Source organism: Dasypus novemcinctus, chromosome 29, assembly GCF_030445035.2.
Source record: "Dasypus novemcinctus isolate mDasNov1 chromosome 29, mDasNov1.1.hap2, whole genome shotgun sequence".
NCBI classification, from domain to species: Eukaryota; Metazoa; Chordata; class Mammalia; order Cingulata; family Dasypodidae; genus Dasypus; species Dasypus novemcinctus.
Genome location: NC_080701.1, coordinates 417,707 through 428,227, shown reverse-complemented (window position 1 = coordinate 428,227; position 10,521 = coordinate 417,707). Strand labels below are relative to the sequence as shown.

General features: G+C 40.6%; 1 protein-coding gene and 1 long non-coding RNA gene across 5 annotated transcripts in view; one reads left to right on the top strand and one right to left on the bottom strand.

The window, feature by feature from the left end:
* Positions 1-1,078: 1,078 nt before the first annotated feature.
* LOC105746058 (uncharacterized) lies at positions 1,079-3,051 on the bottom strand. The gene is made up of 3 exons (XR_001118575.3): positions 2,959-3,051; positions 2,051-2,140; positions 1,079-1,168 (listed from the first exon to the last, which is right to left on the bottom strand). It is a non-coding gene; the product is annotated as an uncharacterized lncRNA (long non-coding RNA).
* The window catches only part of LRP2BP (LRP2 binding protein), a 53,550-nt gene continuing 46,079 nt past the window's right edge, over positions 3,051-10,521 (top strand). For all 4 annotated transcript variants that reach the window (XM_058289883.2, XM_058289882.2, XM_058289881.2 and 1 more), the window contains exon 1: positions 3,051-3,179. The gene's annotated coding sequence lies outside the window, so the exon portion shown is untranslated. The remainder of the gene's footprint in view (positions 3,180-10,521) is intronic.

The following is a 10,521-nucleotide window of genomic DNA, read 5'->3' as shown; positions in this document are numbered from 1 at the left end:
CTGCTCCCTATACCTCCCACATTTTCCCATGTTAACAACATCCTTCATTAGTGTGGTACATTCATTACAATTGATGAAAACATTTTGGAGCATTGCCACTAAGCATGGATTATAGTTTACATTGTAGTTGACACTCTCTTCTGCAATATGGCAAGATATGTAATGGCCTGTATCTGTCATTGTAATATCATTCAGGACAATTCCCAAGTCCTGAAAATGTCCCCGTATTTTACCTGTTTTTCCCTCTCCCTGCCCTCAGAACTTCCAGTGGCCACTGCCTCCACATCATTGATATAAGCTCTTACATTGCTAGAAACACATAAAGTCTATAGTAGAATACCAGTAAGTCTACTTTAGTCCACAGTTCATTCCCCAATCCTGAGGATCCTGGAATGGTGATGTCCACTCTACCTCTAATTGAGAGGGGACTGTGATCCCAAAGGACCAAGGGTGGGACTCTTGCTTGCAGTTGCAGACACTCTTGGTTCCTTGGGTTGGTCATTGTCCATCATCATCTCCTTGTCCTTGGTGAGTCCAAGGAACTGGAGAGTAGGTGTTGCAACTCCGTTCAGATTCAGGGCCCATCTGGCACGTGGACAGCCCCAAAATTTAGACTCTTGGACGTACACCTGTCAATGCTAGTACTAATAGGTTCAAATAGAAGGGGCAGAAGAGCCATGTTTAGGGAAATCACAACTGAGTCCAACTCTGTCACAGTAGGGAGCATAAATTCCAAAGTAGGGCATACAGCAAGGCATGAAATTCCTGCGCTTTCTATCTGGATGTTTCCAGAGCAGTCAGGAGCCCCGCCATTGGAGGTAGTATTTACTTTGGCAGTCAGTGAGATCCTGCTGAGACATGCATGAGCATAACTTCTGGAATGACCTCCCAACTCCCTTTGAAGTCTTCTTAGCCATATAAACTCATTTGTCTTTACTTTTCCCCCTTTTAGTCAAAGTATTTAGACATTCTTTTAATAACTAAAAAGACAAAGTTTGTACAACCAAAATAATATAGGCATATAAATACATGTATTCTTAACTTCTGTCTTCACTTGGAAGAAAATTTTCCTCCTTAGAAGAAATTTAGACATGGAAAGCCAAGAGCCATAGTTTGTAGTGAAGTGAAGGCCTTCTTCAAACCTCTTCATAACCAAAATGACAGCTGTCTAAAAAACAAACCACACATAAAGACTTTACCAAAAAAAGTCTCTCCCTAACCTTCTAACATATAGGACAAATTTTAGTCTATAAAATCTAGTAACAGTAACTATAACCAGCATTAAAGTATTTTAATGAAAATGAAAAGATACACTAGAAGAGTGTCAATATTTAAATGAAACGCTAAATTCCAGGCTATGATATAAAGAGCTCTGATTTACCAGATGTACTTCCTTTTCTCATTTCTACTTTCTGTACTTCCAAAACTTTCTTTCTGAGCACTGGAACACTTTGATAGCTACTGGATTGTTTATTTCATTTTATTGTCTGCATACATTTAATTGTAAGAAATTTGGCACATTCTGGAATCCACATAATCAAGCAATATCTTCAGCTGTTTGCCCATTCTTATTACATAAACTGAAATTAAGACAAAAATTGAGTTAAATTTTTTTTAAAAAAGCTCTTTTTATATCTTCCCAATAAAGGAGTTTTGCACTCATAGATGTTTTGCTGGTAGAATAAAAGAGGTAAAGGAAGCACGGAGACTTTGAGTTTTGCACACTATTACATCCTCAGTGGCCAGCACAGAGTCCAGCACACAATGGACCTTCCACTTTTGAATGAATGGAAGAGTATTTGGTATCCAAAACAGTGACTAAGCTTCAAGAGGAAGTCAATAACAGCTTCTCTAGAATGGATTTTCCTAAACCAAAACTGAAATGGAATACTGACAAAAGTAGATGAACAGAATTTTACCAAAATTGCTCAGCATCCATTTTTCACTTTAGTATCAGAAATCACTAAAAGTGCATGTAATTTAGCTTCAGGAGTGTGATTAATGTAATCTAAGAATACATAAAATTTGGAACCACTGATTTCATACTTACTCAATTTGGGCATCACTGGCTAAGCAGACTTAGGCATTACAAGATTCTTACTTTTGCTGCCTTGTGTAGCGGAGCTTCTCCAAAAACATCCTGAGGATAAGACAATGCATCTTATAGTCTCCCCAAAATAATTTCTTGGGGAAAGGTGGTAGGTGAAGTCTAATGTTAAGCTATTTGCTCAGCTGTACCAAACTGAATTTTTAATTCAAGCTTTTCGTGTTTGATAAAGTTCTCTTAATGTGTTACTTAATGCAGAGTTTTCATTAATAAAAATGTCGAGCCACATCTACATACATTAAAATTTAAGTGGAAAAAGCAAAATACAATTCTATAGAAGTCAAGAAAATTCACAATTTAAAATTTACCACTTTAATATTCAATGAAAGATGCAGAACAGACTACCATAAAAATATTCTGTAGGAAACTATAATCATTGTAGGCATGTTATGATTTCAATTGCTAGCTTGAAACTTTTAGCTGGGTCATGTGTGAATTTTTTAAAATAAACTGTACAAATACATTTGTCCAGTATGGTAGCCAATAGTCACATATGGCTAATAAGCACTTGAAATGTTGCTCGTCTGAATTGATGTGCTGTATTTCTAAAATACACACTTGATTATGAAGTTTTAGTGCAAAAGGAAGAATGCAAAAAATCTCTCAATAGTTGCTTTATATGACTTACACGTTGAAATTTTATTTTTGATACACTGGTTTAAATTGCTAAAATTAGCTTCATATTTCGTGTTACTTTATTAATGTGGTTACTAGAAAATTTTTAATTACATATGTGTAACATATTTCTATGGGACAGCGCTGCCATAACCAGTTCATGGCAACTGACACAGGTAAATATGCTGGCGCCTAAATATATGGATTTGAGGTTGCACACAGCAACAATCAGTTACCTAGTTACCCGCTGGTTGAGGTCAGTGCCCGCCTGCAGTTGACAGAAGCCGTCAGGCGAGGCCGCCACCCGGCCAGGTGCACCCAAGACCGCAGGCGGGGATCCGGGGCCGCTGACCGAAGCCGGGCCTCCAGCAGGTGCTCCAGGCCGTCCCCCTGCGGTCGAACGGAGCCGGCCTCCCTCCAGTCTGGAAGCAGACCCCACCCCAAACCGCCCAGCTGGGTCAGTTATCCCCCTGGGGCTTCCCAGGAGACCGCGGCCCGAGGCAGCGTTGCCCGCCCAGCGCCGGAGGGGGCCGCGTGCGGCGCTGCGAGGTGCGCGCTTCCGCCGGCAGGCGGGGGGCTCTCGGCCGGAGGTGGGGAGGGCTCTAGGCCGGCCGAGAGGTGGGGGGTCTCGGCTGGCAGGCGGGGCTGGGGGGGAAGGCCCGGCCGGCAGGTGGGGGGCTCGGGCTCGTCCAGGCGCGGGCCCGCCTTCAGGCCCGGCGTACCTCTACGGGCACGGACCCGGCACCAGCACTGCATGTGCAGCCGCGGTCTCGACTCCGGGCACAGACACGGGTAAAAGCTCGACCCCACCACGTGCGGCCGCGGGAGGCGGGAGGGGCTCAGCGCCGCGCCGCCAGCGGATTGGCCCGCACACGTCGGGACGGAGCCCCAAGCCGCCCCGCCGAACGCTAGCACGCATGCGCGATTCAGGCCGGTGGGCGGGGCTCGGCACGTCTTGCGCTGTTGCTTCTGGAGGTTGGGCGTCGTGGACGGAGGTTTCGTTTGCGCGGGCACGCACGCACGCACGCACGCACGCACGCACGCTCCCAACCAAGCACGAGAAGCAGCCGGGGGCCCACGGCCATCGTGGGGATCGCTGGCTCCCGCCCGGGCTCCCGCTTCCGCGGCTTACCTTCAGCCTTCTTCCGGCCGCTGGCCCAGGCCTGGGCCGAGGTCCAGGACGCCCCAAGTCACCCGACCCGCGGGCCGGGCCCTGGTAGAGAATACCTGCCGGGGCGGCGGCCAGAGCGCCTGGAACTCAGCGCTGGCCTTGCCCGGAAACGGTGAAGGAGGAAAAGGAGCGCTGTCCAGGCTAGAGGACCTCGGGCTGCTCAGCAGGAAAGGCTCTTTTGTCTTTACGCTACGTAGTTTGAGTAGCCCTGTTTGAAAACTTTAGGAACAGGTTACCTTGCAGCCGCTAACCTCACTTGTATTCATTTTATCTTTTTACTTAATACTTGGGTTCTTAACTGTCCATAAGCTTGAATTTAAGTTCCAAAAGACTTTATTCTTGTGGGGACGTGTTGGTGCGGGTGTGATATATTTATTAGTAAATAATAGTATAGTGTGGACTTAGCAAAGGGTCCGTATTTTCACCTGACTGGCATGGGGTCCGTGGAACAAAAAGCATTAACAACCCCTGACCAATAAGATAAGTGTTCTTTTAGTTCTCATTTTGATTACAATATACTTACTTTGAATTGAGCCATGAAATAATTTTGTGATCATAAACACATTTATGCACTGACCCAAGAGACAGATTAAATATTTTTATTCAAGTGTGTGTGTGTATGCAAATACATGTAGGCATCCGGCTTTCGTTCTGTATTTTTGTATTTAAACTTTGAGCAGTACCCTTTTATGAAACTTAAAGAGGGAACACTGCAAAGATTACTGTCTGAACTATGTGAAAACACTTGTCTAAATTGCCCATTTCTATTTTCTCCTGTTTATATTAGGACAGGTTTGCACAGACATTCGTTTCCAGGTTATTATCAGAAGAGTTTTTGAGTTGTAAACCTGTGTATTACAGTTAAGATAGAGTGGGATTTTATTGCACCTTTTTTCTTTAAAACAAGATCTGTGCAACATGCCTTAAAGCTGGTAATTATTTTTAACAGTCTATTATATTCTGCTGGGATTTAAGCTTCAAGGAAAGGGATTTTTGTCAACAGTTGTTACAGTCTTTCTCTCTCTAAATCACTGCATACTTGTCCATCACTCACACTGTTTTAGAAAATGCTGTTATGTCCCAGCTGGGTCTCTGGTTTACCCTTAGTATTAAATAGGCCTAAAAGCTTTAAAAACGAACAAAGCTGGTAGATCACAAAAGTACTTCAGAATAAAGGTATTTACAGGCAAGTATCTGGGGTTTTTACTGGGCATGTGCAGGGTAGGATCCATTTGCTAAAAGTGGTCTAAAATGTATATTCAACAGGCACTCTTCTAAGCAATGCTAACTCATGTGCCTAATAGATGTGTTACCAGAAGGAAGAATGTATCTTCCAGTATTGAGAAAACTGCATAGTTCAGTGTAGTTGCAGTATGAGAAACACTTACAGTAGTGGTATGAAATAAAAAGAAAGGCTTGCAAATGAGAAGTCATTTCAACTGATCTCCTAACGTCTATTCTAACTTATAATAGATTGCCATGAGCACTTACTGGGCCCCAGTATTAACAGGTAAGTATAACCTCCATCTTAAAGAAAAGGATATTGAGTCTTAGGTCCAATAATCATATAATTACTAAAGAATAAAACTGGAATTTGAAGTCAGGTAGTTTGACTCCAGAGCATGCATTCCTGTTATACCTATACATTGTAAAGAATTTTTGTCATCTTTGGTAGATTCAGGTTACTAAGATTGACTTCTTTAAAGCGAAAGAAATTCCTTAGAGAAAAATATAGCCATAGAAAAATAAATCTTTCATTTAATGATGACTTAATGTAGATTTGTTGCTAGAATTGACTCTCCTACAGTGCTTAGCATATGCCCCTTATTCATGGAATTCCTCTTGAATAAATGATGAATATGTGCCAATAGCTAAAAATCATTAAATAAAAACATTTGGTGAGTCAATAAGTAGGCTAATTTCATCTCTTTCCTGTTTGCCTTTATTGACCAAAAAGATGACTGGAAACTATTTCCTAAATAAACAGCATAGAAAGGAGGAGTAATTGGGAATACCTACTAATCCTCATTTAATTTACCACTACTATATAGTATTTGTTTTTATTTTTTGAGGTACTGGGGACTGGGGATTGAACCCAGGACCTCATCCATGGGAAGCTGGTGCCCAATCACTGAGCCACATTGGCTCCATGAGTTGGTTCCCTCACCTTTTTGCTTGTTTGTTTTTTATTATTTAGGATAAACCAGGACCTGAACCTGGGACCGCCCATGTGGGAAGCAGGTGCTCTACCACTTGAGCCACTTCTGCTTCCTTATGTAACATTTAGTTAAATTTTATATATTTTTTATTAATGCCATAGAAAACTTTAGCTGTGAAGCATGTAATTTGAAGGACTATAAAGTGAAAGTAAAAATCTGAGCAATTGGCTTGGTTTCATTATTTCAGTCTTTTGAGAACTTGATTAACACCAAAACATTTAAGTGATCCCATATTTGTGAATATGCTCTCTTAGAGTTGTTTATTGCCAGTCAGGTATCCAAAATATATTAATGTTGACCAGATTCCACTGAGCCTTAGAAATAACTAAATGAAGTTAATGATGTTACAGCATTACTAACTCTGTAGCTCATTCACTGAAGATGTATCACTCCACAGAAGGAGACGAAGGTTAGAGCCAGATCTCCAATGTCAATAAATAGTGTTTGGTTTTAGACAATTGTTTCCACGTCCGTTGATTAAAAATGGCTTGAACTAATCACTTACACTAGCCTTCAGAGGCATTAGAAGTCAGGAAATCCATGATCCTAGTATGATTATAGAACCTACAGGTTTTCCCCAAAGTGAATGCTTCTACTGTAATACATAAACTCCCATATTTGAGTACACAAACTTCTTGGGGGTAGTAGTAAATCAAATAGTTTAAACAGCTGGATACATAAGTGGGACCCTGGCCCTGCCCACACCTTGATACTGGACTTCTAGCTTCCTGAACTGTAAGACAAAAATTCCTGTTGTTTGAAGCCACCGAATTTGTGGCAGTTTTTTTATGGAGGCCCTAGGAAACTAACAGATTTTTGCCTGAGAATTTTTGAGAATTAATAAAAGACATCAACCCAAGAGTCAGGAATTTCAGCATTCTTGAAGCACAATAAATAATCAATTAATACCCAATAAATTCAACAGAAGGCAATAAAAGAAAAAAAGCATGAATAAGGCAGAGAAAATGAAAGTATGAACTAATTCCAATTTTATAGTAACTAAATGTAAAAGTACTAAATGTTCCAATAATAATCAAAGATTATCAGCCGGAATATAAAAAGCATATCCACAAGTACAAATTTATGCTATTTATAAGAGACAATTAAAACAATGGCTGCATCAGGATATTTTGGCCAGTGAGTCAATCAATAAAGTAAATCCATCCTTTTTTTGAAATAAAGTTTTATTGAAATCTATCATTCATATATGAACATCCATAAACAATAAGTGTGTAGTAAAAGTTGTGAACTTAAAAACAAGCATGCATGTAATCATACAGAGCTCCCATACATCACCCCACCACCACCTTGCATTGTTGTGAAACATTTGTTAAGAACTATGAACTAACTATGGCCCATATCTTAACATTTGGTGTATCCCCCCCCAACCCACCCAATTATTAACACCCTATATTAGTATTATGTATTTATCATTCATGAAAAAACATTCCATATTTCCTCTGTTATCCACAGTCCACCTTCCACAGGATTCATTGTGTTATACAGTCCCATGCTTTGTACAGTACATTCAAAATATACACTCAGCAGCTCTCATTTTCAACAGAGTTGTGCTCTCATCACCATGGTCAATTTTAGAACGTTTTCATTTCTCCACAAGGAACAATTTCATATCCTTTTATACTCCTCAGTTGCTGTCCCTTAAGAACTGATCTATCTTCTTGCTGTTGCTGCCAAAATATTACACTATTACTATTAACTATCACTCATAAGTTACTTCAGTTGGAATTTTCCTATGTAACACCATATTAATACTTTGTAAAAGAAGAACATACATACATTTATATTGTCAACTACAATCTTCACCCACCACTGAAATCACTGTTATAACATTCTCTAGATTATTCTCTAGCCTTCTTTAAACCGACATTTACATCCACAGACTACCCCTTTCAGGCACATCACATTTATAAACCAGCAGTGTTAGTTATACTCACTGTAATGTGTTACCATCAACTCTATTCATTTTCATACCTGTACAATAAACCACTAAAAATTCTACATACATTATGCATCAGCTCCCATTCTCAGCCTACCTTCTATTTCCTAGTAACCAATACTGTAGAGTCTACATCCTTGTGTTTACTCATCGTATTTAGTTCTTATCTTTGTCCTTTTGTGTCTGGCTTACTTCACTCAGGATATTATCCATAATAACCATAAGGCCCATCCATGCTGTTATGTGCATCCCATAAGTCCATCTTCTCTTGATGACATTAAATTTCTTGAGAGTCTCTATCGTAAGAACTCCAGTAGTCTCAGTGGTAACATATATGTATAGGGATAGGTACAGGGTTAAGTATAGGTAGAGGGCTAGGTATAGGAAGAGGGTTAGGTGTAGGTAAGAGTTAGGTATAGGTAGAGGGGTGTGTGTGTGTGTGTGTGTATGTATATATCAGAAACTATAAATCAATAAGACAAATCCCAAAGGCAAAGAGACTTGAACAGAAGAAGAAACATGAATGGCCGCCAAGGGTTAGATATAAAAGAAACTGCAGAAAGGCTAGGGAATTGGGTACAGGGTGGGGGATGGGAGATGGGTCGAAGTGGGGTGGGAGGAGGATGGAATTGGTATAAAGGAGACAGGTTATAATAATATGCTTTTTAAAAATTGAGTGGTGGGGATGTGGATATTAACTTTATTGTTGCCCTTTACCACTTACACATATATCAGAAAATTATTCTGTATGCAATATTTAAATTTTTAAAAATAAAAAAATTGAATAGAAGTTTTCAGCATTATGGTAAAGGCGTACTTAACAATTCCTCTTTTCAGTTACCAAGATCTAGTCTATTCTAAACACTCTTTTTGCCCTGGTTTTGAAGAAGTTTGTTGATTCTTGTTTCCTCCTATTCTGATTCTAATCTCTGCTAAAGCATAGGCACACAGGAGTCATAACTTGATCTTTGAAAAAAATAGTCATTAGTTTTCCTCTAGGCCTCAGGGCAGCTCTACTCCAGTCTATTTTCACACCTCTGCCAATCATTAAAGAAGGAAATGTAACTGACATCTCCAGTCTCTACAAAGTTCCCTTTGTCACCCACCATTTTATAAATAGTTATTCACCATTAGGCTAATTTTAGGCTCTTTTCAGTAGATAATATCATCATCATTTTATCCAAAAATTCACATCCAGTACATGCTAACATTTCTCTGGAAGGAATGATATCCTTTATTATAACAGCTTTAGAAAGAGAAGAATAAGTACCTCTTCCTCCATGTGCCCCTGTTGTTTTATTTAGATTGGGTTCCCTAGAAAGCAGAGCCTGAGATGGATTTTGTTCAAATGACTACTGGGAGGTGGTGGGGCATGCTCTCAGGAGAAGGGATGTGAAGCGGGAAGGGATATGGAGGGGAGACAAAGCAAGAATGTGGCTCAGGTGGAAACTAACTCCATTCTGATCTCTCAGAGCAAGATTACACCACTGAATTAAAATCTCCTTGAGGCACATGAGTGTTTGGGACTGGGCAGAGTCTGAGATTTTACCCTCCTAAGAAGCTAACAAGCTAGGCTGTTTAATGGATTTTGGCAGAAGACACGAGACTCCTAGATCAGAGACAAAGGACTTTATTAATCATGGCAAAAAGCAGTAGCAGGATCCCCAAGCCCCCTACTTCCAAAGGAGGACCCATGATGGATGTCTGCAGACTCAGTAGACCACATTATGAGAGGAGCCTGAGATGGGGCATTCACAGGAGCAAGAGTGCTGGTAGTCTGCAGGGAACCTTCACCTTATCCCTCAGTTTGCTCCCTGCAAACACAACCCTGCGGAATGGCCCAGGTAAAGAGAAGTCAGGGCCTTGCGTTCCTGGCATATCCAGTAAGAATATGCAGGGGCCTCAGGACACGTGGCAGTTGTGCTTCCAATTTGTGGGGTGGCCTCTGAGCCCTTGTGCTTAGTGGCCAACATCTACCTCCAAGAAAGAGGGAGCAGTGTTCTGGGGTGAGGGCCTGATGGCTGAGGAGAATGCCTCAGAGAAGGCACAGCGGAGGGTGGTTTGCAAGGAACGTACACCGCAGCTGGGGGAGCTGCTGGCCTGAAAGAGGATCTGGGAAGAGCAACAGCAGCACCTTAAAATCAGGCATTTCTTTCAGCTTTGGTATTAATGTCTATAATTTCTATTGTACAGTTTTCTAAATTTACAACATGTTATACAAAAATTGTCAAGTTTCAAATGATGATTTTATATATAATCCCAAGATTTGACAAAAATAATCTCATCCCCTTTTTTTCTACTCTTAGTTCTCATCTTTTGAAGCTGAAAAGTACTGAGTTTTGGACTAACCTCTTACATGAGTTCTGCCAATAAAAAAAATCATAACAAATATGAAAATATTCTCTCATGGACTATAACAAGTATTTAGTGCTAATGCAAGGTGTTAATAATC